At 40.0% G+C, this 15843-nt stretch overlaps 1 long non-coding RNA gene across 2 annotated transcripts; it reads left to right on the top strand.

Moving 5' to 3' along the window:
* Positions 1-408: 408 nt before the first annotated feature.
* LOC120596889 (uncharacterized) lies at positions 409-14673 on the top strand. Of its 2 annotated transcripts, XR_005651249.1 has the most exons (6): positions 409-3719; positions 6007-6287; positions 9109-11130; positions 11430-11595; positions 11682-11837; positions 14479-14673. It is a non-coding gene; the product is annotated as an uncharacterized LOC120596889 (long non-coding RNA). The 2 variants fall into 2 exon arrangements; XR_005651248.1 differs by lacking the exons at positions 409-3719; positions 6007-6287 and having other exon boundaries at positions 6445-11130.
* Positions 14674-15843: the final 1170 nt, after the last annotated feature.

Here is a 15843-nt window from a genome sequence, read left to right as displayed (position 1 = left end):
GTCATAGGTTAATTGTCCATATAGGTGTGGGTTTATTTCTGGGCTATTTTGTTATATTGATCTATGTGCCTGTTTTTATGCCAGTACCATGCTGTTTTGATTACTATAGCCTTTGTAGTATTGTTTGATATCAGGTAGTGTGATATCTCCAACTTTGTTCATCTTTCTCAAGATTGTCATGGCTATTCAGGATCTTTTCTGGTTCCATGTAAATTTTTGGATTATTTGTTCTAGTTCTCTGAAAAATGCTGTGGTATTTTGATCGGGATTGCATTGAATCTATAGATTGCTTGGGGTAGTATGGCCAAAAAATGGACAGTTCCTGAATCTCCTTCATAGTCTGTGAATATCCTGATCCACTTATAAATTAGTATCTCAGTAAAAAAGCTTTGTGTCGCAATTAGAAGGGACTTACTTGACCATACAGGCAGCACTTCACAGAGTTCTCGACCCACACATCTGATCTGGTACTGACTTTGCAGATTTTTTCATCTCAGCTGATCCTGTGTGTAACACTTCCCTAACTTTGAAGAGTCTAATTTGTAAACTAGAAGGCAAGTTTTTTCATTTATAGTAGAAGATGTTCCTGACTTGTAAATAATAAATGGTGGTTAAGGGCCATACTCAGGAGTCAGGAGATCAGGGTTTGAAACCTGACTATACCACTTTTTAGTTATATGACCCTGGTTAGGCAACTACTCTGAGCCTGCTTGCTCAGCTGTAACGGGGATAATAGGACCTCCCTCATAGGGTGGTTGTGAGGGTTAAGTGAATTTATACATGTAAAATGCTAAAACTGCTTAGTATCTAGTAAGTGCTTAGTAAATGTTAGCAATTCTTTTAACTTATAATTGGAGTACTTTCTCCTAGTGTCCCTATCCACTCAAGAGAGAAAATTATAAAACTGAAAGTTGCTTGGTGAATGTAAAATTAGAAGACAGAAATGTGAATGTTCTTTAGGAAATCACTTCCAAAACCTCTAATGGATGTCCCTCACTGAGAACACCTCTGTCTACCTGATCACTAAGTTGATTTATTAAGTCCTGCCTCTGTATGGACACAGTAAAAAGATAAATAATTATGGTGTTTCTTCTAAGGACATATAAGAATGGGGGATAATGGCGGGAGAGGGGGGTGGTTTGCCTATTTAGCATCTCAGACTTCTAAGCTCTAGGATGTGCAACAGTTCATAATGAAACATGTCACATGAGTTGGGATTCTCAGATCCAGCTCTTCCTTTCACTCTGAATTTATGCTTCCCAAACCAGACAATGGCCTATTTTGATGCTATTCCAGGGGAACTTTTCATATGTGTATTGGCCATCTGTCTGTCCTCTTTGGAGAAATGTCTATTCAGGTCCCTTTGTAACAAGCCCAATTCTTATATATTACACATAAGAAAACTATGAAGCATTTTTTCTGGAGTTATCTAAATACGTGCCCTGCAGAAGAAATATTAATATTTTAATGTTGCTAAAGAATATTCTGAAAGAGGAAATTGTTGGATTGAGTGATAAATGTCGACATTTTACTTATGCAGGACTTCATGTAAGTAAATCACTGAATTTTCGGACTGAAAATATCATTTGAGAATATCTTGTTTAACTCACCTATTCAGAAGTTAATGAGGAGCAGAAATATTAAGTAAATGCTAACTAGAACTATGTGATAAAATAATAAACTGTGTTGCAAAGGTTAAATTAAAAATTAGTTATTTGGAAGTTAGAACTAATTTTCTGTGAGAAAATTACTAAATTCCCAGTGTAGCCACTGGAAATTCTATTCAGCACAATGTAACTGGAAAGGGTAAGGAAGACCAGACATCTCAACTTGGCAACTGAGGCCACTGGTGATCTGGCCACAGGCTATTTCTCTCTCATTATTTTATATATATCTATTATTATTATTATTTCTTCAGTTTTCTCTCTCATTATTCCTTTTCTTGTAAAGATACAAATTAAGTTGCTTCACCAAAATTGCACAGCTTATTATTTCCTCTATCAAAAAAATAATAAAACAAATGACTCTCCATAATTTCAAAACCAGTACAGTACAGCATTATTCGTATTGAATGACCCATATTGGCCTTAATGAATAGATAGAATTTTGGGAGAGTAGAATGAAAATCCTGTCAGCCTGGATTATATAAACTTGAAAGCTTTCAACACTCCCATGCTTTTCTCAATCTAGCCTAGGATATCCATGAGCAGTTTCTAAAAATAAATGATTTGGGACAAGTAGAGATGGGAAAATACCCAGCAGATGGATGTGATTCCCTGTTTCTTCACCTTACTCTCTCTTCTCCTAATATAAGAATCATAAAGGAGTATTTGTCCTAAGGAAATGAGGAATGTGGAAATTTGAAGGAAAAAAAAAACAGCTTAAGAAGTATCCTACTCAGTGAAAATATACTGTCCCTCGACCTGCTATGGTGTAGGAGATGCTCTGTATTTTTATCTGGGGAGCAGTCACTCAGATGTATACATAGGTAAAATTTCATCAAGCTGTACAAGATTTGTGCACTTTATATAAATTATACCTCAATTTAAAAACAAATGTATTCTTCAATTAAATGCCCTTATGCACAAAGCATTACTAGCAATATTAAGTCTTCATAAAGCACTTCTATACCTTAAATTTTTGAAGATGTTGGTTAGAGATGATAACATATAAACTGCATACAAAAAATTTGTTAGTGCTTAATATGGCCACGTTTCACAATTTAACAGGATGTTTATTTCAGAAACTATAATAAAAGACTGATTCTCATAAATGAGAAGGTAAATTATTTTCTGTGATCTAAACTGAAATCTGTATCAGCTATAATAAGATTCAATCATAATAGTAGGAACAATTGGAAACAATTTAAATGTCCATCAATATAGGAAAATGGTGAAACAAATTATAATACATCCTTGTAAAAGAATGCCTTTGGCCATTAAAAAGAATAAAGTACATCTATATGAGCTGGCATAGAAAGATTTCTCACATTGCTTTGCAAAAAAGTAAGTGGCAGAACAATGTGTATAGTATGATCACAGAAGTGACCTCGGTTAACTGGTGTGTACCCTTCCAAATAGTTCTCATATTTACATGTATGTAATACATCTATACATCAGGGATTATAACAAAGAGCTATGCAGTTTTTCACTTAAGTAACTGAATCAAAGATTTGAAGGCAATGTAAAAATGCATCTAGAATTACGTCATATCTGAGAACTTTCCTGCCAAGACTGAAGGAGTAAAAAGGATCCAGCCATCAGAAGAAGTTGTGTACAAGCATTCCAGGCAGAAGGAGCAGCAAATGCAGAGGCTGCGAGACAGGAAAGACCTGGTGTTTGGAGAAACAGACAGGAGGCCGGGGTAGCTAACATGTAACGAGGACAAGGTTCTCAGTTACTCGGGATCTTGTTTGTATGATATAGTGCTGGAATTTTATTCTAACTTGAATGGATAGCCACTAGAGGGTTTTAAACAAGAGAGGTATATGATCCGATTTTTATTTTTCAAGATCACTTAGAATCTTGACCCATCTGCCATCTTACCCAATCCTCCCAGTCATGAGAGCCAGCTGTGAGGGAGAAGCAAAGTGCCGGCTGACATGCAGAGGGCAGATGGAGCAGAGACCCTGGGAGCAGGAGAGAGGGATGTCAGAGGCCAGAAAACTACACCGGGCATGCATTACTGTCCAGGGCAGCACTGTTCAATAGAACTATAATGTAAGTCATGTATGTAATTTAAATTCTAGCAGCCACATTTTAAAAAAATAATTTACCTTAATAATGTATTTTATGTAACCCAATATATCCAAATTTTTATCATTTTAAAACGTAATCAACCTAAAAGTTATTGAGCTTTTAGATTTTTTTCTTTCATACTAAGTCCTCAAAATATGGCGTGTATTTTATACCTACGACATATCTCGATTCAAACTAGCCACATTTTCTGTGCTCAACAGCCATATGTGGCTTAGTGGCTACTGTGCTAGACGGTCCAGGGCTTTACTTGTCCCCCTGAGGAATTTAGCCTGAAATCTCCTCCCCATCTGATTTCAATAGATCTCATAAAAAACCCACTTTGCTCAGACTGGTTGTAGTTTCATTTAAAGTTGAATGTAAAAAGTATATGATAAATCCTCATTTCTGGTTTGTCGTTTGTTTTAAGAAAAAAGTTCAGGGAACTTACCGACAGTAAAGGAGAGCAAGGGAGAGACCAGTTATAGGACCATCAATGAGACTGACTCTTAAAACTTAGACTAAGTGGAAATGGAGAGTTGTTCTGCTTGGCCTGATCTGCTTGTTGGAGGAAGAATTGAAAAGACACTGAGGGATTAGATGAGACGAAGGAAGGGATACCTCAAGAATCAAGAATGACTCCCAGGTTTTTAGGCTGAGCAACTGGATACATGATGGTGCCATTTACTGAGGTGGAAAAGACTTAGGGGAGCAGCAGGTATGAAATGTGCGTGCAGAGATAGGAATCAAGAATCTATTTTAAATGTAAGTGACACTACCTGACTTCAAGACTTACTATAAAGTTACATTAATCAAGAAAGCATGGTGTTGATGAAAGAATAGACAAATAGATCAATGGCATAGAATAGAGAGCCCAGAAATAGACCCACGTACATGTAGTCAACTGATCTTTGACAAAGGAGCAAAGGCAATACAATGGAGCAAAGATAGTCTTTTCAACAAATGGTGCTGGAACGACTTGACATCCACGTCCAAAAAAAAAAAAAAAATCTGGACACAGACCTTACACTCTTCACTAAAAGTACCTCAGAATGGATCACAGACCTAAATGTAAAACACAAAACTATAGAACTCCTAGAAAATAACGAGAAAATGATGACCAGATGACCTTTGGTATGGTGATGACTTTTTAAATACACCACTAAAGACACAATCCATAAAAGAAAGAATTGAGGAGCTGGACCGAATTAAAAGTAAAAACTTCTGCTCTGCAAAAGACACTGTCAAGACAATGGGAAGACAAGCCACAAATTGGAAGAAAATATGTGCAGAAGACATGAAGAACTGTTACTCATATATAAGAAAACAACCCACACTGAAAACATTTAAAATGCACCTTTAAGATGCTCTTTAAACACCCTTGGTAGATATTTAGTTGACCATTAGCTGCATTTGTCTGAAGCTCAGAAGAAAGTTTGAGGCAGCAGATACATAAATTGAGAATCATCACTCCATGGATGGCATTTAAAACCTGGGGACTAGAGTAAATCACCTAGACTAGAGGGAGTATAGAAAGACAAGAGGAGAGGGCTCAAGAATGAGCGTGGTGCAGATGTCAGGGAAAGGAGCAGGGGTCAGCCAAACAGGCCCAACAAAGCTGCTAAGGAGGTAGGAACAAGCCAAGAGACTGATGTTAGAGCAGCCAGAAAAGGCAGAGTTTCACAAAAAAAAAAAAAAGCAAATGCTGCTGAGCAGTTAAAAAAAATAAAGATAATGATGTGCTGGTTGATCAAGTCCTGTTTCATTTAAAAGAAAATTTGGATTACTCTTTTGAGAAGTTTTGCCATAAAGGGAATAAGAGAAATAAGGTGGAGGCCAGAAAGAGGTGTTCAGGCAAAAGGGTTTGCTGGGTAGGTGGGTGGGCAGGTAGGTGGTTTTGGGTTTTTAGCAATGGGAAATGGTAGAGCATGTCTGAGTGTTGTTGATAGGAATGCTCCTGGAGAGGAGAGTTTGAGGCCGATGGGGCAGGAGAAAGGAAGAGACAAAAGAAGCAGGATCCTTGAGAAGCTATGGGGTGAGGGGGTTGTAGGATGAGGAATGCAGGTGCAGGGCCTGGCCTTGAGTAAATGCAGGAATGCTTCTTCCACTGGAATAGAAGACAGGGAAGACATGGGTAGATGTGTAGGTTGTTTTCATGGTGAAGTTTGAGTCAAAACCATCAGCAGAGAGGTGTGGAGAGAATAGGTTTGAAGGGAAAGTAGAAGCTTTCACACAGCCCTCTTTGACTTGCCCTTCGTTTTTTGTTTTTTAGCCAGTGTTCCATGGTTAGCACAGAATCCTGGAAGCTCTATACGTTAACCCTTTAGTGACTGGATTGTGGGAGGTGGAGGAGCCCTCAAGTTTCGAGTCAACCATCAGCGGCTTCCGAAGGATTCCAGCATTTCATCCACGCAGACAGGGCGCTGCCCAGCGAGTGTCATCTGGGGGAATGAGCCTCATGCGCCTGCTCTTTTCCTTGTTACAGGGACTGGGAGACACCAACGTTTACGGTCACCTCTCATAAGCTCTGCCTTTTATTTTTCTATGATTGTGGTAAGATTTCTCAATTCTTGCTCTCAGGAGGCCTACCAAGTCTGAGCGGTTTCTGTTTAGAGCAACTACCCCACGAAAATGTTTAAGTCTCAGTAGAGAATAGCAGGCATGGCTGCACTGCACTGTCAGAGACATAAATGGGGGGGGGGGGGGGGCGTGGGTAGGGGGCAGGTGTCGTGTACTGTTCACAGCCTTTCATTTCAATCCTTTGAAATCCCACGAAAGTGTAGACAAGAGAGCAAGCACATCTTGAACTTTCGAGGCTCTTGCCTGAGTGGATTTACTAACCCTGTTTACTGCTCCCTCTCTGCCCGCTCTGAGGACACTTGTCGTCCAGCACTCTTTTTGCTTTGAACAAAGCCTCCTAGTTTGCTGCTCTTCTGATCACAGCATGAGAGCAAGCTTATTTGCTTTGGTCAAATTTTGTGTGTAAATGATTTCAGCCATTGGCTTATTGTATTTGTGTCATTTTGGGGTGAATTCCAGGGACCTCGAGACACCATTCCTTTTTTACTTGAAAATAAATTTAGATTTGGCCAAGTTTTATTTCCTGAGAAGGAGCCTGTCTTGTGGTTTAACTCCTACAAAGCCACATACAATATCTGGTTTGAGGTCTTTATCCGATTTAAACGATGTAACAAATGAAAGACCTATTTCCTTTTTTATGCATCCTATGAGTAGCAATGGCCAGCTCAGGCATTGGGACCAAGGTCCTCCCTTTCACTTGCTGATGCCTCCAAATATCACAAACACTGATTGTTTACCCATAACTTTCTCATATACCCAGCTCACCCCCTTTTCCTTGCTAACCAAATCTCAATTTTGTCCATAGAGAGTGAGAGTGCCCAGCTCCAGGAAATGAAGCATCGTTGGTTTAAACTCATCCCGTAATCTCTCGTCTGCCAGGGGTAGGGATAAGGAGGTGACCCAGCTCTGACCTGTGAAATATGAAGAGGTCTTGGGAAGGGGCTTGGCAGAGCTTTGGGGGGATAATTCTTCCCTGGTTAAAAAGAGAGAGACAAGAAGAGATGGCCACTGTCATTCTCCTCCTGCCATGAAGATGAGGGAGATTCCAGGCTCTATGGACATCATTCCTTTTTTTATTTGAGAATAGATTTAATAACTGTGTTAATGGAGTTATGGAAAAGGAAAGCCAAGAGACGAGCAAAGAAGCGTCCCTAACTGTTGTTAGCCAATGCTGGAACAGCCTCCCTCCAGACTCTTGTTTTGTGCAAGAATTAAATGCCCTCATTGTTGAAGCCCCTTTTAGTTAAGTATTCTATTACTTGCAGCCAAAAGCCTCCAGACATATGTGAGTTCACAGAACTTACTATTCACAAGAGCATTTATAACTAACGTTCTTTGTCCCGACTCTGCATAAACGATTCCCCGTCTTCTGCTTGGCTGTGAAGCAACAGTTCCTTAACAGCTCGTTAAAGTTAAAGATCCAAAAGTATTATAAAACCAGAGTGTTTTAATTCTTCTGATTTTCTAGCACACTTTGGCTAAATTGAATAATACGTATAAAATGATTTTTCAATAATTCTTCTATAAAAAAGAGAATGTCAGTATTCCCAAACAGCCATTTTAGAGTTTTCTTCTTTAAAATGTTTTTCAACTTTTCTGGCTTAGAATTTGAGTTCTTAATTCAGTCAGCCTTGGGGAATTATTGGAGACCAACCATAAATAGCCTCTCCTGTTGACTAAGGCAGTCACTACATTTGTTGTTTTATTGCTCACCTGCATTAGTAAAACTTATTTGTCCATAATTTCAGCATGTTTTCCATTTTTATTATGAGAGGCTTAAATTTGTTCTGGATCTAATATTTATCTCAGTTTTTCTCCTTTCCAACCCATTCATATCTTCACACCTTGTGTCCCTAAAAATGCAGGAATATGGCCAAGCCTCATTTTGGGGACTGCTGGGTCAAATTGGCCAAAGACAACACTATCAGTTATAGAATTAACTACCAAATGTATATCTTCAGTTTACCAGGTTTTCTGTTTTCCATATCTTTGCCCAAGAGTACAATTAAAGTGTTTGTGTTAAAACCAGCTCCAGGAAATTCCTGACATTTTGTAATAAGCAAAAACATTCATAAACTAACATTTGCTCAGTGCCTAAAATAAATCATGCAACTAGCCTAAATGGAATAAGCACAACTTCTTCTCATTCTGAGTTTTAGTTTTTAAGTTGGCTAAGGCAGATTTAGTTATTGACAGTATATACAAGCCGATTTGCTAACTACATGAATTGATGTAGAGGTGGGGGATGGGATGTGTATTTCTGGGTCCTGGGTGAGCAGGAAAGAGTGACAAAAGAACAGTGACCAAGTTAGGACATGAGTACTTCTAGTAAATTAAGTTGATGCAGAATTTGTAGGCCAATGAGCATTTCCACAAGTGGTTTATTGAACCTATTTTCAAATTCCATGTAGAGCACTGATTGCATCAAGCAAGATGAATAATTTATCTCCTGCATCACTGAAGCAAAAACCATTAGTGTAAAACTTGTTTATTAAATTCAGCAAGCACGTATGAGCCAGGCCTGCATCAGCAAGTCCTCGAAGAAGCCTAGGATAAGGAAGAGGGGTTTCCAAGTTGTCTCATTTAGACCCACAGGATTTTAATTTATGGTGGTGACTGAGTGACAGCACAAAGAGCCCAATGCCTTTGAAGGAAGATTGTTACTACTTACATTTCCCAAGAGAAGGGAGCATGCCACACCGCACAGGGCCACATGGGGAAGCATCAGTTTGTGGTCAGCAGGCAGAGGCAGTGAGGGGAAAGCAAGGCTCAGAACCGTTACTGTTTCCCACAGGAGACACGAGGCGAGGCAGGGGGAACAGCCTAGGACTGGCTAGTTTGAATGATGTCAGCAGGCTCTGGACTAGAGAGGTGTCCTTTAGCTGTGTACTACCTGGTCCTAGGTGAGTTAAGCAGGGAAGTATTGGCTTGGTGTGTGAGAATTAGATAAAGGAGGTGATTGGAAATATGGACTGGTAATTGGTTGAAGGGTTTGTAATATGATATTCATGTACCCACAAAAGCTGGCTCACAGGGGAGATGTAAATAACTTTGGTTCTTAGTTTGGCCCGATGACTAATGGATGCCAAATAGACGTATAGAATCTAAGAAAACACAGAACAAAAATCCACGTGATCAGAGTGTCTCAGTGCAAATCAGTCCTCATATAAAAACACTTAGAAACTATACTACATATCAATGAGCACATGGAAAGCTAACCACATAGTTTTTTGAGGTTTTAATTATAAAAGTAAAAATTCGACCTTGCAGAAAGAGAGGTCTGGCCTTCACCCTCAGCTTCTGGGATTAATCTATGTCATACCTGATATAGTTATCTTTGTTTAGGGCAGGGGTCTCCAACCCCTGGGCCATAGACCAGTGCCGGTCTGTCGCCTGTTAGGAACTGGGCCACACAGCGGGTGGTGCATGGTGGGCGAGCCAGAGAAGCTTCAACTATATTTTCAGCTGCTTCCCAGCACTAGCATCACCGCCTCAGCTCCTCCTCAGATCCTCAGGCATTAGATTCCCATAGGAGCACTGGTCCCTGGTGCCAAAAAGGTTGGGGACCTCTGGTTTAGGGCACAGAATGGCCACACTGGATCTTAGGGTGGCAGTGGCCTCTTCATAAAGACCAGGTATAATTTAAGGTAGGGCTTTGGGTCATGTAGTATCTGGCATCCTGCAGGCTTCAAGAAGATGGGCAATCAATGAATCATTCCTACATCATGAAACCCTATTAAAAACATCAGACAGTGATGCTCACATGAGCTTCCCCAGTTGGCAGTACTCCATGTGCATTGTCACACATAGATGCCAGGGGTACGATGCATCTGAACTCCACAGGAGAGGACACTGGAAGCCTCACATCTGAAACCCTTCCAGACTCTGCCCATGCATGTCTTCCTTTGGTTGACTTTAATCTGTATCATTTCTCTGTAATAAACTGCGACCATGAATATAAAAACTATCTGTCAATTCTATGAGCCCTTCTAGTAAATTTATCAAACCTGGGGGTGGTTTTTGGAATCCCCTCAAACATACAATTCGGGTCAGAAGTAAAGCTAGTCTTGGGAACTGTGACCTGAACTTTTGCAGTTTGTCTGCTTCGAGCAAAAAGTATATACACATGCACTGTAGATAGATGATAGGTACATGATGATAGATAGATGATAAATAGATAGAATGATAGATGATTGATAGATGACAGGTAGATGATAGATAGATAGATAGATAGATAGATAGATAGATAGATAGATAGATAGATGATAGAGAGAAAATTTTAAAGTAAAAAAAGTATTCAGTAAAATAATGGAAAGCTCTTCTCCCTTCTCTGGCTTTCCCAGTCCCAGTTCTCCAGAGGATCCCACTGTTAACTATTTCTTTCTGGTTTATCTTTCTAGACATTTTCTGCACAAATTTAAACATATATACACTATTATTTTTCATCATAAATGAGACTGCTCTGTAGCCTGCTCTGAAACTTCCTTTCATCCTTTCTATTCCATGAGAGGTCTTGGACCTACCCCTGTGCTTTTGGATAGCTGGATGGTGTTTGGATGGCTGTACCATCGTAAGAAGAGATTCAAGTCTCAGGTCTTGTCAGATCACATGACTTCACATACGTAGAGCTCTTAGTTGACACAAAATCAGCAACCACTCCATGTGTTTGTTACCATTTATTTGTTTGTTTATTTAGCCAGCCCTCTACTATGTGCATGGCTATTTCTAATTTTCCCATTACTTCTAACAGAGCTGCAATGGATATTCATTCACATTTAGAATAAACTCCCCGGGAAGGGAATCGCTGTGTCAAAGGGTCTGTACATTTAACATTTTGCTAGACGTCAAATTGCTCTCTAGAATTGTATCAGTTTACATTCCTACCCCTTGCCTGTGAGATGCTTGACTCTCCTTACTCTCGATTACTGAGCATTATCAAACTTTTTAGTCTTTAGCAGTCTAATAAGGTTTTAAAAATTGTACCTCTCTGTAGTTTAGTTTGCATTTGTTTAATTATTATGAGGTTGAATATCTTTTTTATATATTCATTTACTTTATAGTACTTTTTCTTCTAGCTGCTTAATTGATGAGCTTTAATTTTCTATTCGATTTAAGCAAACTTCTTATGTCATTTGAAACTGATGCCTTGAATGAGAATTGGGCAAAATGAAAGATACCAGGATGCTTTCCCAGTGAGCATTCCACACCATCATGACTCCCACTACGATTTTAAACTTCCTAAAAAAGCAAAGCAAAATGAAAAACAATAGGCTGGAAAGAGGTACTAATTTTCTCTCATTGATTGAAGGGCTTTTGTTTGTTTGTTTATTCCTCTCAACTAAATAGAAATCATTCCCTTCATTTCAGCTTATATCCATTTCTCCAGCGTGGAAACCAACCCACCAAGAACTGAATTTCTTGATTCTTTAACTTAAACCAACCCAATAAATAAATGTTCTGTTATTCCTCACCCAACATAAGTGGTGGTAGATAGCAAACTGGTAACAACTTTGATGTGCATTGGTAAGTTTTTTGCACTTTTTATAAGGCTGGATTACTTTACTAAAAGCAGGTTGACTTGTATATTGTTCTAAAGATACATTCCTGATTTTCAAGTGAATCTAACATTTTACAAAGAACATTTGGGTAATCTCAGGAATTTTATTTCTCCAGAAAAGGACAGATTCTAAAACGTGGTCCTGCCTTTCTTCAGATCTTTTCTTTCAAAATTGACCTCTCGAAAGCTTCCCAAATGGGGCTTCTTGTTTTTCAACCTCTTCCTTCCTTCTTCCCCATTTCTCGGAACTTATAACAATCTGTATCTAATTAAAAATATACTGGCTTGTTTCACCTATTTATATATAACTATATCCATCTTTGCTCTCCTGCTAAGTTGTAAAACTCCTATAGATTAGGTACTCTGTTAGTTATAAATTTCTACATAACAAATCATCCCCAAATTTAGCAGCTTAATAACAGTAAACATTTATTATCTGACAATTTCTACAGGTCAGAAATTTGGGAGTATCTTAGCTGGGCTGTAGTCATCTAAATAAAGTCTTGAGTAGAGCTGGAAGATCTGCTTCTCAGATGATGCACTCTCATGGCTGACAAATTGATACTCCACACTTTCTCACCAAGTATACTTCTCCATAGACCTACTTAAGAATCTTCATGACACGGCAACTGGCTTCCCCCAGAGTGAGTGATCCAAGAAAGAGCCAGGTGAAAGCCACAGTGTCTTTTATGACCTAGCCTTGGAAGTCAGACGCTTGTTCCCAAATTTCCTGTTGGTCACATAGACTCGCCCTCTACAAGGCAAGAATCATGTGTAGCCACCCTGGAGGTTCACTATCATGGGGACCCTGTCTTTTACTCGTTCTTTATGTTAGGCCTCATAGATCATAGATCTTGGCATAGGTATAATCACTTAAAAGAATCCAACTATGCAGAAATACTATAATGAATCAGGAAACTGGTTATTTTAACTATAACTGGTGGTACATGTATAAATGGACAAGTCTTAGGTCAGTTTACATAGGAAATATCTCCAAGGCAGAGATGTACATGCAAGAAGTTTATTTTGGAGAGCTTTGTAGATTGCCACCCCTCCGTGGGGAATAAAGGCAGAAGGCTTGGGGTCAGAGAGTTGTAGAAGTATGACAAAAGACCTCATCTTCCAGGGGACGGAGCCAGAATGGCCCTGCACAGTGTTTACACCATGGAAATTGGCGAACACTACAAATCAGGGTTTTTAATCCCTGATTTGATCTTTGAGTCTGTTATTGATCATTTACCAGCACACAAGTGCCCTACTGAATTACTTTCTCTGAGCTCCAGATGTAATCTTTTAGCATATTAAAATTTCTGAGAAGTCCTGCAATAAGGAAGTGCATTTAACTTTACAAAATTAGCATTTCCCGAACATATGGCATGGGTATAAATCTTAGTCCACAGACTCAAGGATACAAGAAGCTGTTTAATTTCCGGTTCTGAGTCCCTTTCTTTCAGATTAATGGGGGAAGGGAAAACAAAACATAACCTGCCTCCTTCCTGGACTCTCTCACCACCCGCCACCCTGAATCATGCCCCAGTTCCAGGTGGCAGACGGAGTGTGCTTCTGATTCTGGTTCTTACTCATTGGTCTACCCAAGCACTGCTCAGATGCTCCAAATCCCTGCCTACACAGCCCTGCCAGGTCTACAGTCTGGGCTAGCCCTTCTGTAACACACTGGGTTGAAGGAATCCTTGTCCTTTAGGCGGGTTGCTCCCTCTCTCCAGCTCCTCTGTCTGCACCATTTCCTGTGGCCTCTCAGGCCTGTTGCACCTGCTCTGCCTGCTCCTGAAAACTTCTGAGTCGAAACCCTCTGTCTAGGCGGCCTTGCAGACCATCTCCTTTGCCTCTTCCCCGAGCTCTGCTGACCCGCACACTGATACGGGCTTCCTCCCTCCTTCCCCTTCTCTTCCAGATCTCCTCCTTCCCTTGCTTCATTCCTCTTCCTCCTCCCTCCCCTACTCCTCCTCCCCTCCTCCTCCTCCCTCCCTCCTCCTTTTCTCTTCCCCATCTAAAAAACTTGACAGGCCGAAAGAAATCCCTCTCTGTTCATCCAGTGTTTGCTTGAGAATCAGCTGAATTCTCCTAAGAATTTAGGTTTTGAATAACAAAAGCCAAAAAGTCTGGCTATTTTGTTTTCTATCCTAACAGAGAGACTTCCCCTAAGGCAATGAGCACATCCCCTCTATCTGCTTAAAGGGGGAAGAAAGTATGGAATTGGGAGAGATGGGGGTGAACAAACTCATACCTAAAAATACCTTTTAGTCCATCACATCACAGTTCAGGGAAACTGCAATTGGCTTCCCAGGTGGTGTGTGGAGGAGCCTGCTGGGTGCCGAGGAGGTGCCACAGAATGGCCTCAGGGCTCACAGTCTGGTGACACACTGTCCACAGTTGGGAAGCACTTTCACCGACAGACTAGTCTGCCCTTCTGGAGCGTAGGTGCCATAGGGGAGGGAAGGTGGAGCCAAGGGAATCCAGTCAGCCGGGAATAACTGAGTCCAGGAGCTGCCGAGGGTGGGAGGGGAGGGGGGAGGTTACTGTTCTTGATGGCTTTTGAACACTTTCTAACGAGATCGCATTTTCACCTTTGCACTTATGTTCCTACAGGTACTGCTTTCTGAGGGGCCAATGGCACTCTTGGAGGATCCTGATCCCTCCTGTGATATTATGGGGCTCTGGTGGCATCTTAAATCCTTTGGAAAATTAATACATTGATTTAGAAGTGACGCTAAAATGTGAAGACTTCACCAGATTAAAATAAATTCAAACCCAGTTAAATAAAAATGATGTAATAGCAGGCTATTTCTAAATTGTTTATTTCACATAGCATTTTTATTGGTGGCAACTAAGATAACAAATCCTAAGACCTGATAAAATCAACAAATTACCGAGTGCTAATTGTTTCCGCCAGGTGTAAGGGGAAAGATAAATAGCTTATAAATGAAACAGCAGGGTCTGAGGGTGCCATTCCCGGACTCATGGGCCGTTCTGCACTCTCCAGAAAAATAATTTCCTCTTATCCCATAATTAGGCACTTTTACCTTTAAAAACTGCACTCGTTAATGAATACGTTATCCTTCTCCTGCCAAATTTAGAAGAGAATAAAAAAGATAACAGGGTCAGTAGTCTAATAAATTAAATGTCAATGACATTTTATCCTTTCGTCATCATTGAAACACAGACTATCTTAGATCATATTTGGTCGTCTATGTAATTTTTCCATAAAGAGCTACTTTCCTAGAACTAAAGGGAGATGATCATCGTATCTGGCCCTCCGTGGCCTGGCATCTTTCAAAGCCCGCTCGCACGCCATAGCTGGTCACTGTCATCTAGTATCTTACTTCGGATTCACTTATTAGTGTTACTAAACCATCAAATTTAGTCAATGCCAGTTAATATGTCTTAACTTTATCATGAATGCCAGTTGTTCCCTCTGTTGCTTCCCGTCTCAAGTGAGAATTGCAGGGTTGAACATCGCTGCCACATTATTTTACTAAAAATGCAGATGTAGAATGCAATGCAGTGTGAAGGCTTGTTTTCTTTTTTATTCAGCCTCTGAACATCTGGTTAGAAGAGTGTTATCTGGGTAAGGTTATTTTTCACTCTGCTTGAGTAATGATATGTCAAACTTGTTAGTAATTCTAAGGACAAAAAATATGTCCATTCCTTGTTATTCCTTCCATCCATCCATCCATCCATCCATCCATCCATCCATCCATCCATCCATTCATTTACTTATCCATGCATACATTTATTTCATCATTGATTCTTCTCATGTTTACCAAACTCTTTTGCTTCAGACCCTGTGCAGGGTGCTAGATGAAAGACAAATGTGAGTCCGGCACATTTCTTTCTGCTTAGCTCAGAGGGAGAGGCCAAAATTGTAAATATATACTGATTACAGTAAAAAGCTGTGGGCAGGCCCAACCCTGCTGGGCTTAGAAAGGAAGATTCTAGTGAGATGATAAAGCA

This window comes from Pteropus medius, unplaced genomic scaffold, assembly GCF_902729225.1.
Source record: "Pteropus medius unplaced genomic scaffold, Ma_sr-lr_union100, whole genome shotgun sequence".
Lineage (NCBI taxonomy): Eukaryota > Metazoa > Chordata > Mammalia > Chiroptera > Pteropodidae > Pteropus > Pteropus medius.
The sequence above is the reverse complement of the archived record's forward strand: the minus strand, read 5'-3'. Positions and strand labels throughout refer to the sequence as shown.